The following is a 14,293-nucleotide window of genomic DNA, read 5'->3' on the forward strand; positions in this document are numbered from 1 at the left end:
ACACCTTATCTTTGACAAAGGAGGCAAGAATATACAATGGAGTAAAGACAATCTCTTTAACAAGTGGTGCTGGGAAAACTGGTCAACCACTTGTAAAAGAATGACACTAGATCACTTTCTAACACTGCACACAAAAATAAACTCAAAATGGATTAAAGATCTAAATGTAAGACCAGAAACTATAAAACTCCTAGAGGAGAACATAGGCAAAACACTCTCAGACATAAATCACAGCAGGATCCTCTATGATCCACCTCCCAGAATTCTGGAAATAAAAGCAAAAATAAACAAATGGGATCTAATTAAAATTAAAAGCTTCTGCACAACAAAGGAAAATATCAGCAAGGTGAAAAGACAGCCTTCTGAATGGGAGAAAATAATAGCAAATGAAGCAACTGACAAACAACTAATCTCAAAAATGTACAAGCAACTTATGCAGCTCAATTCCAGAAAAATAAACGACCCAATCAAAAAATGGGCCAAAGAACTAAATAGACATTTCTCCAAAGAAGACATACGGATGGCTAACAAACACATGAAAAGATGCTCAACATCACTCATTATTAGAGAAATGCAAATCAAAACCACAATGAGGTACCACTTCACACCAGTCAGAATGGCTGCGATCCAAAAATCTGCAAGCAATAAATGCTGGAGAGGGTGTGGCGAAAAGGGAACCCTCCTACACTGTTGGTGGGAATGCAAACTAGTACAGCCACTATGGAGAACAGTGTGGAGATTCCTTAAAAAATTGCAAATAGAGCTACCTTATGACCCAGCAATCCCACTGCTGGGCATACACACCGAGGAAACCAGAATTGAAAGAGACACATGTACCCCAATGTTCATCGCAGCACTGTTTATAATAGCCAGGACATGGAAGCAACCTAGATGTCCATCAGCAGATGAATGGATAAGGAAGCTGTGGTACATATACACAATGGATTATTACTCAGCCGTTAAAAAGAATTCATTTGATTCAGTTCTGATGAGATGGATGAAACTGGAGCCGATTATACAGAGTGAAGTAAGCCAGAAAGAAAACCACCAATACAGTATACTAACACATATATATGGAATTTAGAAAGATGGCAATGACGACCCTGTATGCAAGACAGGAAAAAAGACACAGCTGTGTATAACGGACTTTTGGACTCAGAGGGAGAGGGAGAGGGTGGGATGATTTGGGAGAATGGCATTCTATCATGTATACTATCATGTAAGAATTGAATCGCCAGTCTATGTCTGACGCAGGATACAGCATGCTTGGGGCTGGTGCATGGGGATGACCCACAGAGATGTTATGGGGAGGGAGGTGGGAGGGGGGGTTCATGTTTGGGAACACATGTAAGAATTAAAGATTTTAAAATTAAAAAAAATAAAATACAATAAAATTTAAAAAAAAAAAGAAAAAAAATAAATCTAAATCTTTTATGATATTATACAAGTTTCAATGCCATTCTCCCAAATCATCCCACCTTCTCCCTCTTCCACAGAGTCCAAAAGACTGTTCTATACATCTATGTCTCTTTTGCTGTCTTGCATACAGGGTTATGATGCTTGGGGCTGGTGCACTGGGATGACCCAGAGGGATGGTATGGGGAGGGAGGTGGGAGGGGGGTTCAGGATTGGGAACACGTGTACACCCATGGCAGATTCATGTTGATGCATGGCAAAACCAATACAATATTGTGAAGTAATTAGCCTCCAATTAAAATAAATAAATTTAAATTAAAAAAAAATCTAAATCTTGATGAGCTCAACCTGGTGCTCATTTCTTGTCCAATGAACTGTGGCCCAGAGGGCAGAAATGTGTTGAGTAATTGTAACCTCCTTGCTGTGACAGGTGATGATGAGCACTGCTATTGGTCAGGAAGAAATTCTGATAGAAGGGGACATGACAAGAGATTGAGCATTCACCCTAATGCTAATCTCTGCTATAGTCAGCCTAGTGAAGAAAGAAGCTTCCTGTCTGTTGATTTATTTTTTAGTTCAAATTCCTTTTATTGAAATTTAATTTATATGCTATGAAATTCACATTGTAATGTACAGTTTAATGATTTTTAAAGTAAATTTACAGGTCTGTGTAATAATCACCACAATTGAGTTTTAGAAAATTTCCATCACACCAAAAATTTCCTGGTCTTTTTATTGCAACCAACTCTTGCTACCACTTCTTGTCCCTGGAAACCACTGGTCTGTTTTTTGTTGCTTTAGATTTGTCTTTTCTAGAAATTTCATATAAATGGAATCATTCCTATGCAGTCTTTTGTGTCTGATTTCTTTCACTTAGCATAAGATTTCTGAGGTTCTTTTGCAGGGTAACATGTTCATTGTAGTGGTTATTGCATTCTGACTCTGAATAATATTCCATTGTATTGATGTATCATATTTTCTTACTCCAGTCATCAATTGATGGGCACAGATATTTTAAAGACTTTTGGCTGTTAGAGTAATGATGCTAGGGATATTTGTGTACAGGTCTTTGCAGAGACTTATATTTTTATTGCTCTTGTATAGATACCTAGGAGTGGAATAGTTGAGTTCTAAGGTTAGTATTTGTTAACTTTTCAAGAAACCACCAAAAGAACAGAATACAGGTATTTCCTTCTCTGTTTTCTAAAAGTGTTTTTATTGGATTGGTTTAATTTCTTCCTTAACTGTTGGATAGAATTTGCAGGTGAAGCAACCTGAGTCTGGGCTTTTTTTAATGGGAAAATTTAAATTGCTAATTCAATTTCTTTACCATATTATTCTATTCTATTTTTTTTTCTCGAGTCGGTTTTGGTAATTTATTTCTTTCATTGAATTTGTCCATTCAATCTAAGTTGTCCATTTGTTGGCATAAATATTTCAAATTCTACTATAATCTGGAAATTAGGGTAAGTCTATAGGGATGTTTCTTATATCATTATAGATTTGTTAATTGGTATTTCACTCTGTCCTCACCCCACCCCTTGGTCAGTTTAATAAAGGTTTACAAATTTTTATAAATTTATATCCAACATTGGTGTTGGAGAAGATAAATTTATCTCCAACTGTGATGTTGGAGAAGACCCTTGAGAGTCCCTTGGACTGCAAGGAGATCCAACTAGTCAATCCTAAAAGAAATCAGTCCTGAATATTCATGGGAAGGACTGATGCTGAAGCTGAAGCTTCAGTACTTTGGCCACCTGATGTGAAGAACTGACTCATTGGAAAAAAACCCTGATGCTAGGAAAGACTGAAGGCAGGAAGAGAAGGGTATGACAGAGGATGAAATGGTTGGATGGTATCACCGACTTGATGGACATGAGTTTGAGCAAACTCCGAGAGTTGGCGATGGACAGGAAAGCCTGGCATGCTGCAGTCTATGGGATTGCAAAGAGTTGGACACGACTGAGTGACTGAATTTAACTGATAAAATTTTAAGTCTTTCCAATTTTAGTTGCATTGATTTTTTGCAATTGTTCTTATTTCTTCGATTCTGCTCTGATCCTTATTTTCTGAATTCTACCTCCTTTTGGACTTTTTTCTTTTCTTTTTCAACCTTCTTGAAGTGAAGCTTAGATTGTTGATTTTAGATCTTTCTTGTTTTCCCAAAATAGCACTGAAAGCTGTAACTTTCACTCTAAGCACTGCTTTTCCATACATTCTGATATGTTGTGCTTTTATTTCCAGTCAGTTTTCTAATTTTCCTTGTGATTTGCTTTTCATCCAAAGGTTATTTAGAAACAGGTTGTTCAACTTCTAAATATTTTATGGTTTTCCCATTATTTATTCATGATTTATATTTTTTTGTTAAGATCAGTGAACATACTTTCTATTTCAATTCTTAATGAATTTCTTAATACTTATTTTATGTGGAGCATATGTCTGTCTTGGAAAATATGTCACATGATCTTGAAAAGAATTTGTGATCTGATGTTTCTTTAAAAGTCACTTAGGTCAGGTTACTTGAGATTATTAAAGTTTTCTAAGTAATGATTTTCTGCCTAGCTGTTTCATAAATTTCTGAAAAGGAGGTATTGAAATTTCTAATGAAACAGGTCGGCAGAAAATCAGTAAGTCCATAGTGTTAATTACAGTGTTAATAATGTTGCTATATATGATTTTATGCTTTCAAAAGAAAGACAATAAAAGACAAACAAATAAATTTAAATTTAAAAAATTAATACATCTTTTCCATTTACTCATATATTTATGCTTCTGGGTTGCGGTCTTTCTTCTGGTAGATTTAATACCTTTCAGTCTTAAAACCTTTCTTTAGTATTTCTTGTAAGGCTGATATGCTAGAGATGAATGATTCTCTTACTTTATCTATTGAGGAATGTCTTTATTTTTGCCTTCATTTTTAAAGGACAGTTTTCTGAATGTAAAATTATCTTTGGCAGTTTTTCCTTTCAGGACTTCACATCATTTTACTACCTTCTGTGTCTCCATTTTTTTCAGATGTGAAATCAGCTTGTTATTCATATTGATGCACCCTTGTATGTAATGAGTCCTTTTTCTCTTGTTCCTTTCAAGTTTTTCTGTTTGTCCTTGGCTTTCATAATTTGATCATGGTATGTCTTGGTGTAGATCTCTTTATGTTTGCCTTTCTTGAAGCTTGTTGAGCTTTGTAGATTTTTTGCAGTAATAGTTTTTCATCAAATAAGAGAAGTTTGGGGCCCTCATTTCTTCTTATTTTTTAATGTTCATTTCTTTCCCTCTGATGTTTCCACTAAATGTAATGTTGGATGCTTGATGCTGTCCCATAAGTCTCAAAAACTGTGTTCATTTTCTTTTCAATTTAGCTGATTGATCTTGGTTGGTCTTCAATTTAATTGAATTTTTCATTTCAAATCTATTGTTAGTTTATATAGGTCATACTCAAGAATCTTCTTTTTGTGTGTGATTTCCATTTTTAAATCAGCCCTTGTATAGCTCTCATTTCCAGATTTATCCCATTTAATGTTTACCTGGTCCACTTCTCATCCCAACTGGGACCAAAACCTCAGGTTGTTTAAGCCATAGGTTTTCCTCATTCATTTATAACCAAATTTTCTAGTTCACTGATAATGCCAATGTAACTTTAAGACTCTCTCCTCCACTGGTATCAGGCACACTCCCTATTCGCAAGGCCAGTCTTGAGTTAGGAATTGACAAACCTGGGAAGGGTCATTTAAGATAGGAGCAACCCCTTGCAAGTAAGCCTTACACTTCAGAAAATTCAGAGTAGTTTTTTTTTTTTTTTAATAAATATTTATCAGTTTGTTCACTTTTGGTTGATTTCAAGAGTTCTGAAATAGTTTTTTTTTAAACAAATTTATCCAGTTTAGTATTTGTTTTATGGTTGTAGAATTATGTACTGACCTATTCTTTATTCCATAGCCAGAGATCTATTGAATTTGGCAGGAATTCTATTTTCTGGATATTTAAACTATAGTTCTTATTTACAGAAAAATAATTTGCTATTGTGATCTATAAAAAGACAGCAGTCATTTGAAAGTCCTGTTTTATGCCATCACTCTGCTAAGTGTTTTTCATATAAAAGATAAGTATTCACAACAGCTATCCTAGGTAGACTGTCTTCATTTTACAGGTGCAAACATTTAGGCTTAGAGAGGTAAATGATTTGTCCTTTTCTGTTGTTATTAAAAGTGTCATTGATTTTACCTGTATTGACTTTGACTTAGGTAGCTTGGGTATAGAAATGAATGTTCAAGTGGAATTTTTAGTCATTTTTATCTCAGTAAGTCAGTTAAATTAGACTCAACCACCATTTCTCAAGTACTTGTCAGCATCAAATGATGTTCTAGTTGCAAAGCATGAAGGACAGGGCAGCAGAGATATTACATGGTCCCCTCTCTCAAGGAATCAAGGGATTCATCATCACAAAAGAGAAGATAGATATTTTCAAACAACTGTAACACAGTTGACTGATAAGTGTTCTGACACAGTGATTCTCAAACCTAATGTATGTTCAAATTATAGATTAAACTGTAGATTTTGATTCAGTGAGTCTGAGTAGGGCCTGAGATTTCATATTTTTAGCAGGTTTTCAGATGATAATGATACTACTGATACATAGATCACACAGTAAAAAGCAAAACTCTAGCATAGATGTAAGCTGGGAATGATTAGAGCACACAGAATTCATGGTTGCTGTTTTTTTGTTTGTTTGTTTGTTTTTTAATTTGCTGTGGTTAGTTGAGGAAGAAAACTTCATCTCTGAATGATAAATAGTCTGCTCTTGGAGTGATGTCAGCATCATGGTAGCATATGATGCTCTGTTTGTCTCTCTCATTCAAAGTACTACTAATAAAACATCCATAACACAACAAAGCTTCCTCTGTCCAACATGCCAGGATGCCAGAGAGTTCCACACATCTGTCCATCTAAGGGTGAGTGGATTGGAACAACAGAGGAAGCAGAACTGATGAAACAGCAGAGGTCGTACTCATGATGCCAGCCCTCTGGCCATGGCAAATGATCCTGCAGCCCCAGAGAGCCCACCTGCAGCAGGAGAGGCAAAATGCATGACTTCAGAATTCCAACTGCTGTGGCACCCCCAGGGAACCAGGCAATGGTGGAGGCAAGGGTCCTTCCAGTCATGGTGGTGCCTGCGATTCTGGCCTTCCCCCATGTGTGGCAGTGGCACACTTGAGCCTGACAACCCCAGATGCAGTGGGGCTGCTCATGACCCATGCTTTTCCCCCTGGCCATGGTGGTAGTGCCCACAATCCAGGTGACCTTGAATACAGTGGAGGCCCTGTATACTGGTGGCCCTGGTGGTGATGCTAGTAACAGCAGTGACAGTGACAGCCGCAAGGCAACAGCAGGCCCTGAGGCAGAGGCTGGGAAGGTTGAGAAGTGCCCACCCTCAAATGTAGCCAGAGGCCGCTCAGGTAAGAGAAACTAAAAACCTGTGCTATACTGGACTCTGTATCAGACCAATCACTAGTAAGGGGATTGAAACAGTAATCAAACATCTCAAAAACAGAAGTCCAGGCCTAGACAGCTTCGCAAGTGAAATTCTACCAAACATTTAAAGAAGATGTGATAACTCTCCTTCTCAAACTCATCCAAAAATTTTATGAGAAGGGAATGCTTATTTTACAAGGCCAACATTACCTTGATGCCAAAGACTAAGCAAGAACAACACACAAAAAATAAAATTACAGGCCAATATCTCTGATGAGAGAGATGAACATAGATGAAAAAATCTACAACAAAGTATTCAGTTCAGTTCAGTTCAGTTCAGTTGCTCAGTAGTGTCCGACTCTGCAACCCTATGAATTGCAGCATGCCAGACATCCCTGTCCATCACCAACTCCCGGAGTTCACTCAGACTCACATCCATCGAGTCCGTGATGCCATCCAGCCATCTCATCCTCTGTCCCCTTCTCCTCCTACCCCCAATCCCTCCCAGCATCAGAGTCTTTTCAAATGAGTCAACTCTTCTCATGAGGTGGCCAAAGTACTGGAGTTTCAGCTTTAGCATCATTCCTTCCAAAGAACACCCAGGACTGATCTCCTTTAGAATGGACTGATTGGATCTCCTTGCAGTCCAAGGGACTCTCAAGAGTCTTCTCCAACACCACAATTCAAAAGCATCAATTCTTCGGCACTCAGCTTTCTTCACAGTCCAACTCTCACATCCATACATGACCACTGGGAAAACCATAGCCTTGGCTAGATGGACCTTTGTTGGCAAAGTAATGTCTCTGCTTTTGAATATGCTATCTAGGTTGGTCATAACTTTTCTTCCAAGGAGTAAGTGTCTTTTAATTTCATGGCAGCAATCACCATCTGCAGTGATTTTGGAGCCCCAAAAATAAAGTCTGACACTTTCCACTGTTTCCCCATCTATTTGCCATGAAGTGATGAGACCAGATGCCATGATCTTCATTTTCTGAATGTTGAGCTTCAAGCCTACTTTTTCACTCTCCTCTCTCACTTTCATCAAGAGGCTTTTGAGTTCCTCTTCACTTTCTGCCATAAAGGAGGAGTCATCTGCATATCTGAGGTTATTGATATTTCTCCCAGCAATCTTGATTCTAGCTTGTGCTTCTTCCAGCCCAGCTTTTCTCATGAGGTACTCTGCATATAAGTTAAATAAGCAGGGTGACAATATACAGCCTTGACGTACTCCTTTTCCTATTTGGAACCAGTCTGTTGTTCCATGTCCAGTTCTAGCTGTTGCTTCCTGACCTGCATATAGGTTTCTCAAGAGGCAGGTCAGGTGGCTGGGTATTCCCATCTCTTTTGGAATTTTCCACAGTTTATTGGGATCCACACAGTCAAAGGCTTTGGCATAGTCAATAAAGCAGAAATAGATGTTTTTCTGGAACTCTCTTCCTTTTTTGATGATCCAGCAGATGTTGGCAATTTGATCTCTGGTTCCTCTGCCTTTTCTAAAACCAGCTTGAACATCTGGAAGTTCACGGTTCACGTATTGCTGAAGCCTTGCTCGGAGACTTTTGAGCATTACTTTACTAGCATGTGAGATGAGTGCAATTGTGCGATAGTTTGAGCACTCTTTGGCATTGCCTTTCTTTGGGATTGGAATGAAAATTGACCTCTTCCAGTCCTGTGGCCACTGCTGAGTTTTCCAAATTTGCTGGCATATTGAGTGCAGCACTTTAACAGCATCATCTTTCAGGATTTATTAGCAAACCAAATATAATGCATTAAAAAGATCATGTAAAATGATGAATGGGGTTTATTCCAGGCTTGCAAAAATGATTCAACATTTTCAAATCAATCAACATGATACAACACAGTAACAAAATGAAGGATAAAAATCAAATAATCATCTCAGCAGATGCAGGAAAAGCACCCAACAATATTTAATGTCCGTCTATGTTAAAAAATATTTAATAAAATCGTGAAGTGGGAAATGGCTATCCACTCCATTATTCTTGCCTGGGAAAATTCCATGGACAGAGGAAACTGGCGGGCTATAGTCCACGGAGTCTCAAAGAGTCGGACGTGTTTTAGTGACTAAACAACAACAGCAAGTAGTATACTTCAGCATAATAAAGGCCATATAGGACACATCCACAGCCAACACATACTCAATGTTGTTGTTGTTTGATCACTCACTTGTGTCCAACTCTTTGCGACCCCATGGACTGTGGCATGCCAGGCTTCCCTGTCCTTCACCATCTGAAGCTACCTCGAACTCATGTGCATTGAGTCAGTGATGCCATCCAGCCATTTCATCCTCTGTTGTCCCCTTCTCCTTTTGCCTTCAGTCTTTTCCAGCATCAGGGTCTTTTGCAGTGAGTCGGCTCTTAACATCAGGGGTGTGTGTGTGTGTGTGTGTGTGTGTGTGTGTGTGAAATTGCTTCAGTCATGCCAGACTGTTTGTGACTCTATGGACTATAAGTCCCCCTGTGGGGCTCCTCAGTCCATGAGATTCTTCAGGGAAGAATACTGAAATGGGTTGCCTTCCTCTCCTCCGGGGGATCTCCCTGACCCAAGGATTGAACTCGGGTCTCTGAACATCTCCTAAATTGGCAGGCGGGTTCTTTACCACTACTGCCACCTGTAAAGCCCCTTTCACATCAGGTAGCCAAAGTATTGGAGCTTCAGCTTCAGCAGCAATCCTTCCAAAGATATTTAGTGTTGATTTCCTTTAGGATTGACTGGTTTGATTTCCTTGCCACCAAGGGACTCTCAAGAGTCTTCTCCAACACCACATTTTGAAAGCATCAATTCTTTGGTGCTCAGCCAAAGAATTTCATACTCAATGATGAAAACCTGAAAGCTACTCCTCTAAAATCAGAAACAAGACAAGGATGGCCACTCTTACTACTCTTATTTAATATAGTATTGAAAGTCCTAGTCAGAGCAATTAGATAAGAAGAAGAAATAAAAGACATCTAAATTGTAAAGAGAGACATTAAGCTGTTACTATTTGAGGATGACATAATTTTATTCAGAGAAAATCTAAAGACCTCACTGAAAAGCTATTAGAATAGTAAACAGAAAACATAAATTTGCAGTAAATTTGCTATCAGTATAAAAAAGTTGTGTTTCTATACACTAACAACAAAAGTGAAGAGAGAAATTAAGGAAACAATTCATTTACCATTGCAAAAACAGCAAGAAATACTTGTTGCTGTGAAGTTGCTCAGTCGTGTCCGACTCCTTGTGACCCCATGGACTGTAGCCTGCCAAATTCCTCCTTCCATGGCATTTTCCAGGCAAGAATACTGGGGTGGGTTGCCATTTCCTTCTCCAATTTAACCAAGGAAATGAAAAACCTGTGCATGAAAATTATGAAGATCTTGAAAAAAATTGAAGAAGATGCACAAAAAAATGGAAAGGTATTCTGCACTCATTGGAAGAATTAACATTGTTAAAAATAACATAACGTATGATATATTTTTCACATATCTAGGAACTTTGAAGTATTATGGTGAATTTTTAATCTTAAGGATTCTGTTAAATTTTTCACCTCTTAGGAGATAGATAGTTTAAGTTTGTTCTATAATTCTGCTTTTATAGAATATTTTTAACTTTGTTGCTAAAAATCTTGTGCTTTTTTCCGAAGTCCACATTACCTTTCAACTGTCCTCTCCTCTGCAATATGTAGGTGAAATGAGTGAAAGGAGTATGTCTGTTCCTCTCTTCATTATGCTTGTGCTTGGTCAAACATGGAAATAAATAAGTGAAAACAAAAACTCAATCTCTCACCTCCCACTCCATCCCACCCCTCTAGTTTGTCACAGAGCACCAGTTTGAGCTCTCTGAGTCAATTATCCAAAAAAAAAAAACAAAAACCGAACTACGCACATTGAGTTCTAACCACTGAGATGCTAGGGGATTCATCAGTTTTTGTAAATAAAGATTTATTGTAACATAGCCACAAGATTAAAAAAAAAAAGCCCAAACTCAACCTAATCTCCACACAAGTGATTGTATATATGTATATTATATATGAAAGTTGTTAAGAGAGTAAATCCTAAGAGTTTTTATCATAAAGAAAATTTTTTTCCTATTTCTTTAATTTTATATCTGCATGACATGATGGATGTCATGTTTGCTCACCAAACTTATTGTGGTAATCGTTTGATGATGTGTGTAGTTTTGTTTAATGGAAGGAACAATGTTCATATCTATTATTAGAGATACAATTTAATAATTTAAGTTTCAGGAAACCAAAAATAAAGCACATTTTCTGTGTAAGGTGGTCTCCCCGATAGCTCAGCTGATAAAAGAATCCTCCTGCAATGCAGGAGACCCTGGTTCGATTCCTGGGTCGAGAAGATCTGCTGGAGAAGGGATAGGCTACCCACTCCAGTATTCCTGGGCTTCTCTGGTGGCTCAGCTGGTAAAGAATCTGTCTGCGATGTGGGCAGACCTGGGTTCAATCCCTGGGTTGGGAGGATCCCTGGATTGGGAAGATCCCCTGGAGAAAGGAAGGGCCCCATGTATAGTCCATGGGGTTGGAAAGAGTAGGACACTGACTAAGCAACTTTCACTTTCACTATTTTTTTTCCTTTGTAAGGTAAGACATTGTGGGAAAGAAAATTCACATTGGCATTTTATTTATATTGAATTAACAGAATTTTAAGATGTTTAGATATAAGGTTCCAATGTTTCAGCTATTCATGACATTTACTTTATCTTTTAGCAGTAAATTAAACTGAAAAATAAAATTATTTTTTGGCCATTTTGATATCTCTTAATATGTTACCTAAAATGTTATAAGGATTGTTGAATTATTGTTAGCAAGATTCATTTTAAGACAGGAATAATCTTTGTTCTGTGTTACTTAAATATATATACCTGAATGATAATTTTATATAAAATTAATACTATTGCTTTCTGATATTTTTCAAAATATAAGGTATAAACTATAAATTTGAACCACTTTTGAAATAAATAATATTTTGTTGTAGGGAATTTAAAATTAGGTTAAATTGGATTACTTTACTTAAAAAGATATTTGTTAAAGTACAGGTATTTCTGGAAAAATGAAACATCACCATTGGCTTAATTTCCTTTTTCTTTTTCTTGATAAATCAATTTTATTCAGGTTTAATTTATGAAACACAAAATGCACCCATTACTTCTGTGTTCACATTGTTTAAAAATTTTAACATACAAACAATATAAAATGTTACCATCTTAACCATTTTTAAGTGTACAGTTCAACAGTGATAAGTATGTTCATATCATTATGTAAAATGCACTCCTTTGAAGTATGGAGTTTAATTAGTTCTGAAAATATGTTTGTCAATACACTTGTGTAACCTCCAGTATAAATTAATACACAGTATTTCTATCACTCCCCCCAAATTTTCCTTTGTGCCTGTTTATGATCTTCACTAACTGCAAATCAAGTAATAACACAAGAAGGCAACAGATCCTGGCAAGGATTTGGTGTAAATGGAACCTTCGTACACTGTGGGAAAGTAAATTGGTTCAACCACTATGGAAAATAATATGAAGTTTTCTCAAAATATTAAAAATAGATCTACCATTCAATTAGACAGTTCTACCCCTGCATATATACCCAAAGAAAATTAAAGAGGGTTTTGAAGAAGTAGGTACAATCCTATGTGGCATCACTCACAATATGGAAACAACCTAAATGCCAGTCAATGGGTGAATGGATAAAAATGTTGTGGTTTTTATACACAATGAAGTATCATGCAGCCATGAGAAAGGGGGATATCCTTTGGCCATTGTGACAATATGGATGGACCATGAACACTTTACTTGAGATATGTCAGACAGAGACAGAAAAATACTGTGTGATATCCTCTATATGTAGAATCACAAAAGTCAAACTCATAAAAAAAGTGAGTAAGGTGGTGTTTACCAGGGTATAGCGGAGTGGGAGGATAAGAGTGTTGTTGTTTAAGGATACAAGCTCATAACAAGTGGTGAATAAGCCATGGAGATCTAATGCACAGTATAGTGAATATAGACAACAATTGTGTATTATAAATATTAATTTCTTTTTAAAAATGAGGACTGCTTAAGTCTATAAAGGCTTTTTGATGATCCTTGGGAAAATTTGGAGCTGATGCCATAGGTCTATGTATGGACAGTAATATGTGTGCATAGGTCATATTAGTCATTTTTCATACATAAATTTATTAATTCAGTGTAAAATAACACTGGCTAATTTGATGTTCACTGATTTATTCCAAAGCCAGATTGCAATGAATCTTAATAGATTTACAAAAGGTCATAACTGGAAAGTGTCAATGTAGTCTTAGCTATTTAAATAGGTAACTAGATGAAAATTTTAAAATAGGGATATTTCCATGGGAGAGTATAAAATAACCATTTCTGATCCCTGCTGAAGTTTGCTTCTGTCTTGAGAACATTCGTTTAAGAAGCAAGACCTATTCCTTGTGTACCTAATACCAGGTTTTCTGCAAGTCTCTGAAGGGTTTGCATCTTCCCTCGAGGATTTATCTGGTTCAAGCTCAGATGGGATCCATACTCCTGCAGTTTTAGGCAAATCAAGGTTATTGCAGCTAAGAAGCCCTTCAGAAAATAGGACCTTCCTGGGACTTGCCTGTTTTGTTCTTCCAGCCACGTGAAGGCATTTGACAAGGTCTTTGAATTCTTTTTTTTCCCTTATTATTTATTTTAATTCTGTAGCTCTCTCTGTCCCCCGAAACATCTTATTTTTGTGTTATTTTTCTATATTACTATTTGCCAGGCACTGTAGTAACTGGACAGAGACTTAAGAAGACATGATGTTTTTTCTTCTGTGAACTTTATGGTATAGATAGACATCAAAAAATGATTCAAAATCAATATTTGTGTGGGCTTGTAAAGATCTCAGAATAAGAGGATGCAAAGAATGGACACCTCATGCAGCTAGGGGAGGAAGGCAAAGAGGGGTTCCTGAACCTGCGGGAGTAACTTGGGGTGAATCTAGAAGGGGAGAAAGGGGTCTGCCAGGCAAAGGAGGTAACAGAGGAGGGAGGGCCTTCCTGGTATCTCATGAGCAAAGTCATGACCAAAAGAACTCGGAGTTTGATAGGGCGCTTCCTGATGTGCACTTTGAGTACTGAATACTTTCTAAAGATGTTTTATCACCAAGGAAATACTCATTACTGCTTTTTCAGGCTCCCTCGGCATCAACTATATTTAGTTCTTTAGCCATGATGTGGACAAAATAGCTCATCTATCTACTTGGGGTCGATATAGTGGAAAGGCTATGAGTTATTAGAATTATACACACCTGGGGTCACTTCCCAGCTCTGCCACCCACTCACCATGTAACCACGATCAAGTTATTTAAACCCTCAAAACTTTATCACTAAAACAATGATAAAAATAGTTAACACTT

The 14,293-nt window shown here is 37.2% G+C and overlaps 1 protein-coding gene across 1 annotated transcript in view; it reads left to right on the forward strand.

Moving 5' to 3' along the window:
• The window catches only part of ZBBX (zinc finger B-box domain containing), a 112,008-nt gene that overhangs the window by 38,598 nt on the left and 59,117 nt on the right, over positions 1 to 14,293 (forward strand). The window lies entirely within an intron of this gene.

Source organism: Budorcas taxicolor, chromosome 1 (genome assembly GCF_023091745.1).
Source record: "Budorcas taxicolor isolate Tak-1 chromosome 1, Takin1.1, whole genome shotgun sequence".
In the NCBI taxonomy this organism is placed as follows: Eukaryota; Metazoa; Chordata; class Mammalia; order Artiodactyla; family Bovidae; genus Budorcas; species Budorcas taxicolor.